The sequence below is a fragment of the Sciurus carolinensis genome, chromosome 16 (assembly GCF_902686445.1).
Source record: "Sciurus carolinensis chromosome 16, mSciCar1.2, whole genome shotgun sequence".
Lineage (NCBI taxonomy): Eukaryota > Metazoa > Chordata > Mammalia > Rodentia > Sciuridae > Sciurus > Sciurus carolinensis.
Genome location: NC_062228.1, coordinates 42,541,676 through 42,557,902, shown reverse-complemented (window position 1 = coordinate 42,557,902; position 16,227 = coordinate 42,541,676). Strand labels below are relative to the sequence as shown.

At 40.2% G+C, this 16,227-nt stretch overlaps 1 pseudogene; it reads right to left on the bottom strand.

Moving 5' to 3' along the window:
• Positions 1-12,820: 12,820 nt before the first annotated feature.
• On the bottom strand, positions 12,821-12,942 carry LOC124967636 (uncharacterized; annotated as a pseudogene).
• Between the last annotated feature and the right edge of the window lie 3,285 nt (positions 12,943-16,227).

Sequence of the window (16,227 nt, the reverse complement as noted above, 5' to 3'; positions counted from 1 at the left end):
CTACAACTAAAAATATTCTTAAAAAATTATCGGGGGCTCCGGGCGGCTGCCTGAGGAGGAACTGCGTGGCGAGCTGTTTGAACTCAGAACGACTGCTCCAGAACCCTGGTGGCCTGCCTGGAGGAGGAGCACAGTTGGTCGCTTGGTCTAGGAGTGACTGCATCAGAGCTACAGGCAGTTGCCAGAGGAGGAGCTGCGTGGCGAGCTGTTTGAACTCAGAACGACCGCTTCTGAACACCGGGGGGTTGCCAGGAGGAAGAGGAGAAGTGTGGCGGGTCACTTGGTCTAGGAGTGACTGCATCAGAGCCACAGGTGGTTGCCAGAGGAGGAGGCAAGTGGTGAGTTGATTGGACTAAAAGCAACCGCTCCTGAACACCGGTGGCCTGCCTGGAGGAGGAGCGCAGTGGGTCACTTGGCCTTGGAGCCACCGCTCTTGAACACCCGGGGGGCTACCCCAAGGAGGAGGAGGAGGAACAGGGTGGGTCACTTGGACTTGGAGTGACTGCCTAGGGCTACGGGCGGTTGGCGGGAGGAGGAGATGCGAAGTGAGTTGCTTGGACTCCTAGTGACTGCGTCGGAAACTGGGCGGCTGTCCGGAGGAGGAGGTGTGTGGCAGATCTCTGGGTCTCGGAGCTATTGTACGGGGCTCCAGGTGGCGGCTCAGAGGAGGGGCTGCATAGCCAGGCGATTAGGTGCAGAGCAGGGTCCCAGGAACTAGGTGGCTTCTTGCTGGAAGAGCCACACAGAGACACGCCTAGGGGCGGAGCGAAGTTTCCAGGACTGCGGGCAGATTCTCTGGGAGAGGCAGCCTAAGGAGACTCGCCTGCGAAGGGTGAGGCTCCCAGGCCCAGGAGGTAGGTCTGGGCCCCTGGGAACGTTGCAGAGGAAGACAGCCCAGCCCAGGCGGTAGTTGTAGATTGAGGGGAACCTCTAGGAGTGGAACTGACCAGCGAGACGTCCCCACTGAGTGAGTCTTCCCTGCCGGGTGAGGTTTTCCCACAGGGATGGTAAAACCAGAGACACAGGCACAAACAGGCCTTGCCTCAGCCCACAGCCTAGTTCCCCGTTGGATGACCATTGGTCAACAAGTGGAGGCACCTCTGCCCACTAGCAGGGAATATACCCCACCTGAGGGTCACCACCCCTAGAGAGGCAGCTTCTTCGTGGAGCTCAGCATTATCAACTTCCTCCAAGACTTCAGGCTACTGAAGGATAAGAGGGGATATACTAGCAATCTTCAGGGACATTATAAGTCGATAGAGGAAATCTGCAATATCTTAATGACCCACTGATTCCTGAACAATATGAGAAAACAAGGGAAGAAAATGCCCCAAACAAATCTAGATGTTACATCAATAGAATCCAACGACAGCATGGCAGAAGAAATGACAGAAAGGAAGTTCAGAATGTACATAATTAAAATGATTAGGGAAGCAAACGATGAGATGAAAGAGCAAATGCAGGCATTGAATGATCGCACCAATCGACAGTTAACAGAGCAAATTCAGGAAGCAAAAGATCATTTCAATAAAGAGTTAGAGATATTGAAAAAAAACCAAACAGAAATCCTTGAAATGAAGGAAACAATAAACCAAATTAAGAACTCCATAGAAAGCATAACCAATAGGATAGAACACCTGGAAGACATAACTTCAGATATTGAAGACAAAATATTTAACCTCAAAAACAAAGTTGAACAAACAGAGAAGATGGTAAGAAATCATGAACAGAATCTGCAAGAACTATGGGATATCATGAAAAGGCCAAATTTGAGAATTATTGGGACTGAGGAAGGCTTAGAGAAACAAACCAAAGGAATGAACAATCTATTCAATGAAATAATATCAGAAAATTTCCCAAATCTGAAGAATGAAATGGAAAATCAAGTCCAAGAGGCTTATAGGACTCCAAATACACAAAATTACAACAGACCCACACCAAGGCACATTATAATGAAAATACCTAACATACAAAACAAAGACAGAATTTTAAAGGCTGTGAGAGAAAAGAACCAAATTACATTCAGGGGGAAACCAATACGGATATCAGCAGATTTTTCAATCCAGACCCTAAAAGCTAGAAGGGCCTGGAACAACATTTTTCAAGCTCTGAAAGAAAATGGATGCCAACCAAGAATCTTATACCCAGCAAAACTTACCTTCAAATTTGACGATAAATAAAATCATTCCATGATAAACAAAAGCAAAAAGAATTTACAAAAAGAAAGCCAGCATTACAGAACATTCTCAGCAAAATATTTCATGAGGAAGAGATAAAAAACAAAGAAGCAAATCAGCAAAGGGAGGAATTATCCTAAAGGAACTGTCAAATAAAGGAGGAACCAAAATGTGTCAATAAATAAATAAATAAATAAATAAAATTTTAAATATGAACCAAATGACCGGGAATACAAATCATATCTCAATAATAACCCTGAATGTTAATGGCCTGAATTCATCAATCAAAAGACATAGACTGGCAGATTGGATTAAAAAGAAAGATCCAACAATATGTTGCCTACAAGAGACTCACCTCATAGAAAGAGATACCCATAGACTAAAGGTGAAAGGATGGGGAAAAACATACCATGCACATGGACTCAGCAAAAAAGCTGGAGTATCCATCCTCATTTCAGATAATGTGGACTTCAAGTCAATGTTAGTCAGAAGGGATAAAGAAGGACATTTCATACTGCTTAATGGAAGCATAAATCAGCAAGATATAACAATCATAAACATCTATGCCCCAAACAGTGGCTCATCCATGTATGTTAAACAAATCCTTCTCAATTTTAGAAACCAAATAGACCATAACACAATAATACTAGGTGATTTTAACACGCCTCTCTCACCACTGGACAGATCTTCCAAACAAAAATTGAACAAAGAAACCATAGATCTCAATAACACAATCAATAATTTAGACTTAACAGATATTTATAGAATATACCATCCAACCAAGAGCGAATACACTTTCTTCTCAGCAGCACATGGATCCTTCTCTAAAATAGACCATATATTATGCCACAAAGCTAATGTCAGCAAATACAAGAAGATAGAGACACTACCTTGTATTCTATCAGATCATAATGGATTGAAGTTAGAAATAAATGAAAGAGTAAAAAACAGAAACTACTCCAACACCTGGAGATTAAACAATATGCTATTATATGATGAATGGATAACAGAAGATATTAGGAAGGAAATTAAAAAATTCTTAGAGGTAAACGAGAACAAAGAAACATCATATCAAAATCTCTGGGACACTATGAAAGCAGTACTCAGAGGAAGATTTATTTCATGGAGCGCATTTAATAAAGAAGTAAAACTCAACAAATAAATGACCTAACACTACAGCTCAAAGTCCTAGAAAAAGAAGAACAGACCAACACCAAAAGTAGTAGAAGACAGGAAATAGTTAAACTCAGAGCTGAAATCAATGAAATTGAAACAAAAGAAACAATACAAAAAATTGACGAAATAAATAGTTGGTTCTTCGAAAAAATAAACAAAATTGATAAACCTTTAGCCACACTAACAAAGAGAAGACGAGAGAAAACCCAAATCACTAAAATTCGGAATGAACAAGGAAATATCACAACAGACACGACTGACATACAAAACATAATTAGAAGCTATTTTGAAACTCTATGCTCCAACAAATAGAAAATTTCGAAGACATCAACAGGTTTCTAGAGACATATGAATTGCCTAAACTGAATGAGGAGGACATACACAATTTAAATAGACCAATTTCAAGTAATGAAATAGAAGAAGTCATCAAAAGCCTACCAACAAAGAAAAGTCCAGGACCAGATGGGTTCTCAGTCGAGTTCTACAAAACCTTTAAAGAAGAGCTCATTCCAATACTTCTCAAAGTATTCCATAAAATAGAAGAGGAGGGAACCCTCCCAAACTCATTCTATGAAGCCAATATTACCCTGATACCTAAACCAGATAGAGACACATCGAGGAAAGAAAATTTCAGACCAATATCCTTAATGAACATCGACGCAAAAATTCTCAACAAAATTTTAGCAAATCACATACAAAAACATATTAAAAAGATAGTGCTCCATGATCAAGTGGGTTTCATCCCAGGGATGCAAGGTTGGTTCAACATCAGGAAATCAATAAATGTAATTCACCATATCAATAGACTTAAAGTCAAGAATCACATGATTATTTCAATAGATGCAGAGAAAGCATTTGATAAAATACAGCACCCCTTCATGCTCAAAACACTAGAAAAAATAGGGATAGTGGGAACATTCCTTAACATTGTAAAGGCCATCTATGCTAAGCCCATGGCTAATATCATTCTAAATGGTGAAAAACTGAAAGCATTCCCCCTAAAAACTGGAACAAGGCAGGGATGCCCTCTTTCACCACTTCTTTTCAATATCGTCCTTGAAACTCTAGCCAGAGCAATTAGACAGACTAAAGAAATTAAAGGGATACAAATAGGAAAAGAAGAACTCAAACTATCCCTGTTTGCTGATGATATGATTGTATACTTAGAGGAACCAGGAAATTCCACCAGAAAACTTTTAGATCTCATTAGTGAATTCAGTAAAGTAGCGGGATATAAGATCAATGCACATAAATCTAAGGCATTTTTATACATAAGCGATGAATCTTCAGAAAGAGAAATTAGGAAAACTACCCCATTCACAATAGCATCGAAAAAAATAAAATACTTGGGAATCAATCTCACAAAAGAGGTGAAAGACCTCTACAATGAGAACTACAGAACACTAAAGAAAGAAATTAAAGAAAACCTTAGAAGATGGAAAGATCTCCCATGTTCTTGGATAGGAAGAATTAATATTGTCAAAATGGCCATACTACCAAAAGTTCTATACAGATTCAATGCAATTCCAATTAAAATCCCAATGATGTGCCTTACAGAAATAGAGCAAGCAATTATGAAATTCATCTGGAAGAATAAAAAACCCAGAATAGCTAAAGCAATCCTTGGCAGAAAGAGTGAAGCAGGGGGTATCGCAATACCAGATCTTCAACTCTACTACAAAGCAATAGTAACAAAAACGGCATGGTATTGGTACCAAAATAGAAAGGTGGATCAATGGTACAGAATAGAGGACACGGATACAAACCCAAATAAATACAATTTTCTCATACTAGACAAAGGGGTCAAAAATATGCAATGGAGAAAAGATAGCCTCTTCAGCAAAAGGTGCTGGGAGAATTGGAAATCCATATGCAACAGAATGAAACTAAACCTATATCTCTCACCATGCATGAAACTAAACCCAAAATGGATTAAGGATCTCGGAATCAGACCAGAGACCTTGCATCTTATAGAAGAAAAAGTAGGTCCAGAGCTTCAACATGTCGGCTTAGGACCAGACTTCCTCAACAGGACTCCCATAGCACAAGAAATAAAAGCAAGAATTAATAACTGGGATAGATTCAAACTAAATAGCTTTCTCTCAGCAAAGGAAACTATCAGCAATGCGAAGAAAGAGCCTACAGAGTGGGAGAAAATCTTTGCCAATCATACTTCAGATAGAGCACTAATCTCCAGAATCTATAAAGAACTCAAAAACTCTACACCAAGAATGCAAATAATCCAATCGGCAAATGGGCTAAGGAAATGAATAGACACTTCACAGAAGAAGATCTACAAGCAATCAACAAACATATGGAAAAATGTGCAACATCTCTAATAATAAGAGAAATGCAAATCAAAACCACCCTAAGATTCCATCTCACCCCAATTAGAATGGCGGTTATCAAGAATACAAGCAACAACAGGTGTTGGCGAGGATGTGGGGAGAAAGGTACACTCATACATTGCTGGTGGGGCTGCAAATTAGTGCAGCCACTCTGAAAAGCAGTGTGGAGACTCCTTAGAAAACTTGGAATGGAACCACCATTTGACCCAGCTATCCCACTCCTTGGCCTATACCCAAAGGATTTAAAATCAGCATGTTACAGAGATACAGCCACATCAATGTTCATAGCTGCTCAGTTCACAATAGCCAGATTGTGGAACCAACCTAGATGTCCTTCAATTGATGAATGGATAAAGAAACTGTGGTATATATATACAATGGAATATTACTCAGCCATAAAGAATGATAAATTATGGCATTTGCAGGCAAATGGATGAAACTGGAGAATATCATGCTAAGTGAGATAAGCCAATCTCAAAAAACCAAAGGATGAATGATATCGCTAATAAGTGGATGATGACACATAATGGGGGGTGGGAGGGGTTAGTGTTAGGGTTAGAGTTAGGGTTAGGGAGGGGGGCAAGAATGGAGGAAGGAAGGACTGTATAGAGGGAAAAGAGGGGTGGGAGGGGTGGGAGGGGTGGGGGGAAGGGAAAAATAACAGAATGAATCAAACAACATTACCCTATGTAAATTTATGATTACACAAATGGTATACCTTTACGCCATGTACAAACAGAAACAACATGTATCCCATTTGTTTACAATAATAAAAAAATTATCCTAGAAAATCAGTTGTGAGATGTGTAATAACTAAAACATTAAATATGGTCAATAAATAACATTCTCTGGAAGCATGTCTGTGAAATGTGGAAGTAGTTAGACTCAGTAGTGTTTGATCAAAGGACACTAATGTCTGAAAGTGAGAGAATGAGGCTGATGACAATGGAAGCTTGGCCTTCTCCCCCACCTCCCCATCCCCCCACCACCGGTGCCAGGGATTGAACCCAGAGCTTTGTGCTTGCTAGGGGAGCACTCTACCAACTGAGCTATCTCACCACCTGGCTTTCACTTTTAAAGTGTGATTTAAGAAGAAATCATAACTTAGAGACTGAGAAATATAAGCTTAAAGGAGAGTAAGGAAAGCATCTGGATACAGTTTCCAGAATCCTAAACAATGGGTAGAGAATCAGTGGTGTCCTATTGGTCTTCAGCTTCAAGAATATTCAATTAATTTCTACTGTATTCCAGGCACTATATTGTAGGTGCGAGGGACACATCAGAATGCAATGAGACAACAACCTCTACCCTCCGTAGACCTCCAGTATGGGCCTATATAGTAAGATATATTCATCTTATATGTTATGATATGTGTGATGGGAAAAAGAACAAGTTTAGGGGCTTGAGAATTGGGGGATTGGAGCCCAGTGCGGTGTCCTTATATACCCTAAAGACTGCATCAAAAATTCTTTATGTGTCCTCTTGAAAAGTTGATCTCATAGAAGTAGAGAGTAGAACAGTGATTACCAGGGGCTCAGAAGGGAGAAAGATCAGTCAACGAGTATACAGTTATAATTAGGCAGGAGGAATAAGTCTTGCTGTTCTGTTGCAATAATTTGGGTGATTATAGTCAACAATATTGTTTTGTACAATCCAAAATAATTAGAAGAGAGGATTTTGAATTTTCCCACCACAAAGAAATGACAAATGTTTGAAATGACAGATATGCTAATATCCTAATTTAATCATTACATAATGTATATATCTATCAAAACCTTACACTGTGTCCAGGAAACATGTACAGCTGTGTGTGTCAATTTAAAATGAAACAAAAATGCCCAGAGTAACAAATAGTCATTCATCAGCAAGTAAACCAAACAGCATGTACAGAGTCCTTGAATTAACTTTTTTGGGGAACATAAAAGTCATATTTTCTAGAACAAAATTGGTGATTATGTTATTTCAAAGCATTTTATTTATCATATTTTATTAAAATTAAAGTTTACTGTTTCTCAGTCGTAAGAAGCACAACATATTTCCTCTGAAAAATGAAAAAAATACATTCCATTTTGATCTTGCCATCTTCTCTGACTCAAATTCTTACTACAGATCAGTTTCACTAATATAACGTATTCAATTCAGAAATGCACTGAGCCCCTTTATATGCCATTTCTGCTTATTTGTAAAGTTAACTGTGGCAAAAATCTTCTAATCTCATTGTAGCATAAAATAATTAAGGTATGTGTGTTGCTATACAGCAAAAATCTAATGGCAAGTTATTTTAAAAATTACTCCATGATTGAATATATGAAGGGCATTCTATAATCCATACTACCTCTATATGTACGGAATGACTGTTACCCAATGCTGCCACTGCCTAATTCACACCTGCTTGGCCTCACCACATACTCACCTGTGGGCAGGTGGACAGTTCTGTGTAGACTGCAGCTCCTTTCACGTTGACATGATCTCACCTCCACCATTCTTGTTGGAATCTCATGCAAGACATGTTCATGTTCAACTGGGAAGTATGAAGGAGTTAGAGTAACATCCCTATCTAATCCATGTGCAATGAGAGCGGACAGATGGAGGATTCTCGGAGGTGTACTGTACTCTTCTCTAGAGAACTTGGCACGACAAACCTGGGATGCCCACAGCGGTCCTCTTGACACTGTACTGAAGTAGTGGCTTTTTCTTCCTGCCTGCCTTACTTTCCTAGGTCCTTCACTGTTGCCGCCAGCATCACCTTCCAAATGAAATGCATGCGCAGCAATGCTCATCTCAGGCCTGCTTTGGGGTAGGGAGCCCAGACTGACACCTAGTAGCTGGAAAGACCCCTGGACTAAACCTTAGGGGTTGTTATTGCAAGTGCCATTAGAGAGCTGCAAAGGAGTCCACCGCCTGAGTTGAATTTTCTTTCTTTTTTCTTCTTCTTCTTCTTTTTTTTTTTTTATTATAACCATCCTGTGACAGTTCATATCTGTGGCCTTGCTCTGCACAGTCAGAAAGAAATTTCCTTGAATGAAATGACTGCTTCTCAACTGTAACTACACCTTACCATTTTAATGGTGTATTTGTGGTGTCTTGTTTCCCAAGGGAACTTCAGTTCATAAAACTCCAACATTTGACTGACACTCTCTCATGACCTCCCATTTTCTGCTCCCCACAAGCTTCCTAGGGTGAACTAAACACTTCGATATCCAAGTGTTTTTATGTGGGGTTTTCTCACACCTACACACACACACACACACACACACACACACACACACACATATCCTCAAGGTGTCTGGCACTGTTAGCTTCCATAAAGAGAGTTCCATAAAATTTGACATTTTGCCTACTTTTGAATTTAACATCACAAAAAACGTCAGCTCGACATCTGAAGTTCTGTCCTGAAAGGTTAGACGAATTAAATGCCTGCAGTTTGTTGTATCCTAAAATTTTCAGCCACAACCTGGGGTTTCTGTACCTGCTCCTTGTGGAGAAGGAGAACTTATTACCTGGATTTTGTGCTGTGTGTGAGGTTTTTTGTTTTTTTTTTTTTTTAATTAGAGCATTGTAGTTACACACAGTAGCTGGATTCATCCCAGAAGAATCATGTATGCATGGATCTGACCCACTCCAGTCCCTGTTCCTCCCCGACTCCCCCACCTTCCTCCCCTCCCCCTCCCTCCCCTCCCTCCCCTTCCCTCTCTTCTCCACTGATCATCTCCTTGCTCATCCACTATTCTTCCTTGATTGGTGCTTTCCACACACACACGAAGGTGGAATTCCCTGTGGTATATTTAGATATGCATGTAATGTGATTTTGTTAAATTCATTCCACCTTTCCTCGCCTTTCCAGTTTCCCTTTCCTCCCTCTTGGTCTTCTTCTATTCCGCTGATCTTCCCTACTTCTTTATGATGTCCAATCCCCACCACCACCACCACCTTCTTTTCATTATTTTGCTAGTTTCCACATAAGAGAGAAAAAATTTGACCCTTGATTTTGAGTCTGGCTTATTTCACTTAGCATGATAGTCTCCAGTTCCATTCATTTACTAGCAAATGCCATTATTTCATTCTTCATTATGGTAAAACATTATGTATATATACCCCATTTTCTTAATCCATTCATCTATTGATGGGTACCTGGGCTGGTTCCATAATTTGTCTATTGTGAATTGTGCTGCTATAAACATTGACATGACTGTATCACTGCAATATGTTGATTTTAGTTCTTTAGGATGAATACTGAGGAGTGGGATAGGGAGGTCCTATGATGGTTCCATTACTAGTTCTTTTAGATATCTTCATACTGCTCTCCAGAGTGGTTGCACTAATTTGCAGTCTTCCAACAACGTACCTTTTCCCCCACATCCTCGCCAGTATCTATTTTTATTTGTATTCTTGATAGCTGCCATTCTGACTGGAATGAGATGAAATCTTAGTGTAGTTTTGATTTGCATTTCCCTAATTACTAGAGATGTTAAAAATTGTATGTATTTGCTAGCCATCTGGGTTTCTTCTTTTGAGAAATGTCTGTTTAGTTATTTTGCCCATTTATTTATAGGGTTATTTGACTTTTTGGTGTTAAGTTTTTTGAGTTCTTTATATATTCTGTATGTTAATTACCCTGTCAAATAGCAGCTGGCAAAGATCTCTCTGTAGGCTCTCTCTTCACGCTCTTAACCATTTCCTTTGCCATGCAGAAGCTTTTTAATTTGATGGCATGGCCCTTTATTGATGCTTGATTTTACTTTTTGAGCTTTTGGGGTCTTATTAAGGAAGTCGGTGCCAGGACCAATATGATGGGGTGTTGACCCCGTTTTCTTCTAGCAGTTGCAAATTTTTGGTCTTTGGTAATTCCTAGGTCTTGGAGCCATTTGATTTGACTTTTGCATGGGGTGAGAGACTGGCATCTACTTTTATTCTTCTACATATGGATATTCAGTTTTCCTAACACCATTTGTTAAAAAAAAAAGTGGTCTTTTCTCCAACACACATTTTTTGAAAATATTTTTAGATGTTGACAGACCTTTATTTTATTCATATATTTATATGTGGTGCTAAGAATTGAACCCAGTGCCTCACAACATGCTAGGCAAGCCCTCTACCACTGAGCCACACCCCAGCCCCTCCAACATATATTTTTGACACCTTTGTCAAGTATCAGATGGTAGTAAGTATGTGAGTTTATTGCTATGTCTTCTATTCCATTCCATTGGTCTTCATATTAATCATGCTGTTTTTGTTACTATAGCTCTGTGGTATAATTTGAGATCAGGTATTGTGATGCTTCCTGCATCCCTCTTCTTGCTCAGGATTTCTTTGACTATTCTGGGTCTCTTATTCTTCCAAGTCAATTTTAAGACTGTTTTTTTTTTTCCTAGTTATATGAAGAATGTCATTGGCATCTTGATAAGGATTACATTGAATCTGTATAACACCTTTGGTAGTATGACCATTTTGACAATATTAATTCTGCCTATCCAAGAGCCTGGAAGGTCTTTCCATCTTCTAAGGTCTTCTTCAACCTCCTTTTTCAGTGTTCTATAATTTTCATTGTAGGGCTCTTTCATCTCCTTGGTTAATTTAATTCCCAAGGTAGTTTTTTTCCCCCTGAGATTATTGTAAAAGGGATAATTTTCCTGATTTCTTTCTCAGAAGGTTGCTTTTGGAGTATAGGAAAGCTGTTGAGTTATGAATGTTGATCTTTAATCTTCCTGCTACTTTGCTGAATTCATTTATCAGCTCTAGAAGTCTTCTGGTAGAATTCTTTGAATCTTGTAGATGTAGGATCATGTCATCAGTAAACAAAAATAATTCGTCTTCTATTCCTATTTTTATTCCTCTAGTTTCCTTCTCTTGCCTAATTTCCCTGGCCTCAGTTTTGAGAACCATATTGAATAGGGGTAGTAAGAGTAGACATCCTTGTCTTGTTCCTGATTTCAGAGTGGATTTTATTTCTTGATAAAGTCAGAAACATGACAGAAAAGGAATGTGAACCCTGAGACCTAGGATGGGGACATTTAATCAATCAGTCCTAAAAATTTCAAATACCATCTAACCCTAAAAACTCCAGACTAGCAGCAGCAGATCCCTCCCACCTGGCAATTTGAAAGCCATAAAACTGGACCTTCCTAGAGTTCATAGTGAAGCAAATCGATTGCCGTGAGTGACTCCATTTGTACTATGGCTCCATCTTGTCCTTGTGGATGTTTTTCTACAGATAGCTCTTGTGAGGAAATCAGGTGTAGCAAAGTTCAATATAACACCTGCTGCACACAACCCACTAGCTCTCAGTTCTGCAAACAGAATTTTTCCAAGAAACTTATGACACTATTCAGGAAGGAAAGTTACACATTAACAGGAGAAAAATATCTTGTATTTTTATAGTGAAAAGTTCCTGCTTGCTGGCACGTAGGGCCGCTTGCAGATCACAATAAAATAAGAAGTCCAGCAGCTCCTTAGCTCTGTTCACTCATGGTTTAACCTACTCCATGACTTAGTTTTCCTTTATTTCATTACACCAGCAGGCCATATACCAAAGGACCTTACATTCTATAAGCCCTTTTCAGAAGGAAGTCATATAAACTCCTGGTCCCAAACTGGCTTGCAATGTTTCCAATGTGTCAAAGACCAACATAGTGCACATTTCCCCAGTTCCCAGGTACGTGTGAGGATAAGTGTACTTATGACTGGAAGGGTACTCACAGGGGTTCCTTGAGTGATTATAACTTGAAAGACCAAGTGGTGACCCCTGACATTGGTTCTACCACCTGGGGCAGGACTGTGAGTCAGAAGCAATAAGGCAGCCTGGGTGGAAATGTGGATATGAGCAGCTGTGTTAGTCAGCTTTGCATCCTGACAAGAACAACTGAGAGAAGGAAAGGTCTAGTTTAGCTCCTGGTTTCAGAGGATGCAGTCCATGGTCAGCTGGCTCCAAGACAGAAACAGTGTAGCGGAAGGGCATGGTGGGGGAAAGTGCTCAGCTCATAGCAGCTGGGAAACGGGGAGAGCGCGGGGAGAGAAGGGGCTGCGAAGAAGATAAACCCTCTCAAGGATGCCCCCAGTGACCTACTTTCTCCAACTCTCCCACCTTCCAGTAATACATGCAATTCAACTATCATTTTTTTAGAATGTGTCCCCATTCACAATACAGATCAGGCCTGGACTGAGGTGTGCAGGGAGTAAAGTAACCTGCCTCCTCTTTCTGTACAGTCACTGTAAACATATAGTGTGGCAAACACCAGGAGGCCATCCACTCTGCTTAATTCAGGAAATAGATTAACCCAGTGATGAGATCAGAACTCTCATGTTCTAATCACTGCCTAAAAGTCCCACCTCTGAACCTTGGTGCACCGGGAACCGTGCTTTCAACACATGAGCTTTGGAGGGACGTTCCACATCCAAACCCTAACAGCAGCACCACTGGAGACTTAAACAAGTCAGTACTGGTGTTATTCATCAATGCCTTTTTTAATTCACCCTTGTGTCCCCTGAAAAATCAAGATAGAGGAGGTATTTTAGTTCATTTTGTATTGCTATAACAAAATACCTGAGGCTGGGTACTTTAAAAAGAAAAGAGATTTGTTTGGCTCATGATTATGGTGCCTGGAAAGTCTAAACAGCCTGGCACCAGCATCTGACTGTGCCACAACTGACAGAAAAGTGGAAAGGGAACCAGCCACCTGCAGCAGGATCACATGTATGAGCAAGGAAGTGTGAGAGCAGGGAGGGGCCAGACTCTTCATAATCCACTTTCTTGGGAACTAAACCTCGTCCTTCAAGGTCTATATTAATCTTCTCAGAGGATAATATGCCCATACTCTAATCATCTCTTAATGGTCTTCCATATTGAAATCATTACAGTAAGGACAAAGCTTCCAACTAGAGAGGAGAAAGGGTATGTGGGGGGTGTCTCCCAGTAGAAGGGAGACCAGTAGAATAGAGGACAGGGACCTGTGGGAGGGATTGTGGGAGGTAAAGGGGAGATACAGGTGAATGATATTGAGCAATTTATATTTTCATGTTGTGTACCTGTAGGAATATGTAACAAACTCATCATTGTGTATAGTTATAATGCACCAATTAAAAATATATTATATTTTTTATAATTCAATAAAATTTTTTTAAAAAGAAGAAGACAAAGATTCCAGAACACGAATCTTTGGGGTGTACAATAAAACCGTATCCAAGTCAAGTAGGAGAAGTAGATAATAGACAAAGCCAAAGATCCACAGCCAAGACTCTGGGATCACTGGCACATGTGTCTCTTAGCAGGCTCTCAGGTAGACAAGTCTGCTCTCAGACCACAGTCGAGAGGGGCTGGAGCTGGTTTATAGGGCTATTTCAAGATTTGTAGTGGGGACCAAATTTAGGGACCCTCAGGGGTTTGCGTCCTTCCAGGTCTCCGGACAAGAAGAACCGCTTTCAGACCACAGTGGAGAGGGGTTGGAGCAGAGTTCAGAGCCATGCAGAATCCCCTGTGGGACCAAGGTGGGCAGTCTTGGCGTGGTGGCATGTATGGGCTTATCTTCCGGAGGGTCTCTGACCATGCAGATCTGCTCCCAGACCGCAGCTGTGGGGTCAAGATTCGGGGCTGTTTCAGAATCAAGTGAGAACAAGGTGGGCAAGCCCATTGGATGGCACCAACAGGCAAGTTTCCCAGCAGTTCCCTGTCCAGGCGGGATCGCTTTGGCCAAGAGGGGCTTGAGCCAGGATTCAGGGCCCCCTCAGGAGCAAGTCTGTTTCCTACCTGAAACCTGCTGTCATTCTTACCCTAGTTTCTCTGTTTCTCTGGATGCTGTTAAGATTTGTTTTAATTCTTGCTTTTAAAGAATCTGCTTATGATTGTGCCTAAGGATAGCTTTTCTTCCTGGTTCTTAATCTTAACATCAATTGAGTTTTGTAGATTGGTACGTAGATTGTTTTTGATCAAATTTGGAAAATGTGGGACCCTTGTTCTCTAAGAGATTCCAGTGAACTATGGACTCGCCTCCCAGGTTGTCCTGTAGCTTACTGGTCTTTTTGTCATATTTTAACCTTCTTTTCTTCTTTTGGATAATGTCCGCTACTCTCTCTTTCAAACACATTAACATTTTCTTTTGCAGTGTTTAATCTGTTATTAGTTCCATCCAGTGGAATTTATTTTGTATCCATATAAGTTTGATTTGAGTCTTTTTTTGTATCTGTTTCAGATTCCATGTGCAAATGCTCTTCCCCTTCTTGAACATATAATACAATTTGAGTAACTTTGAAAATGTTTTGTTCTCTATCATGTCATTTCTGAGTCTGTTTATGTTGATTGACTTTCTGATAATAAGGCATACTTTCCTTTGCATGTCTGGTAATTATTTTTTGGATGCAAAGATTATGAAATTTAACTTTTTAGGTGCTGAATTGTTATGTGCTTCTGTAAACATTCTTGAATAATGTTCTGTTATTTAATCAAGTTATTTGGAAATAATTTGAGCCATTTTAAGCCTTTTAAAAGTCTTTTAAGGTGGGCACAAATGCAGCCATATGCTAAGGTGAATATATCAGTACTGATATAAAGCCTTTTTGGATGAACAACTTAATGATCCATGAATAAGTTAGGATATTCTTCTCTGGCCAGTAGGAACACAAACTACTTCCAGCCCTGTGTAAATTCCAGAGGTTGTTTCCCTTGCTACTTTTAGGTATTTTAGGTGGTTATTCTCTGTTAGTATGGTTCAGATGTGTCCTCCAAAGTTCATGGGTTGGAAACTTAATCTCCAATGCAATAGTGTTAGCAGATGGGGCCTTTTATGCTTTATTAGTATGTTATAGTTATACATAACAGGTAGCTTCATTTGACATCATCATACATGCATGGAATTATTTACTCCATAAGAAATGGGACATTTAGGAGGTGATTCGGTCATGAGAACACTTCCCTCATAAAAAAATTGCTGTCATATCACAGGAGTGGGCTCTGGGCTCATTATTGTGAGAGTGGATTTGGTATAAAAGTGACTTCAGGGCTGGGATATAGCTCAGTGGTAAAGCATACACTTAGCATGTACAAGGTGCTGGGTTTCCCCAATATCACCCCAACCCTCTTCTCTCTCTCTCTCTCTCTCTCTCTCTCTCTCCTCTCTCTCTCTCTCTCTCTCTCTCTCTTTCTCTCTCTATCTTTATCTCTTTCTCCACGTGAGGTACGTCTTTCACCATGTTATGAGGCAAAGAGAAGACCCTCAGCAGACGCAGCCCCTCCATCTTGGCCCCCCCAGGCTCCAGGACGGTAAGCCTACTAGATATCCATTCTGTTATTTATAAATCATTCTATCTGCTATATTCTGTTAAAGCAACAGAAAATGAATTAAGATCCCTCGTCTTGGACTGTTTTCTCACATGCATACACTGAGCAGTATTCACTGAAGACCCTATTGGGACTTTCTGCAAAATCCTGGAGTTTCCTTTCTCTGTGAAACTCTCTTGTCCTGCAAATACAGCTACCTTTGCCACCTTGGACACAGACTCTGTCTGGTGAACTCAGAAACTGTGAATTTCTCCTAGAA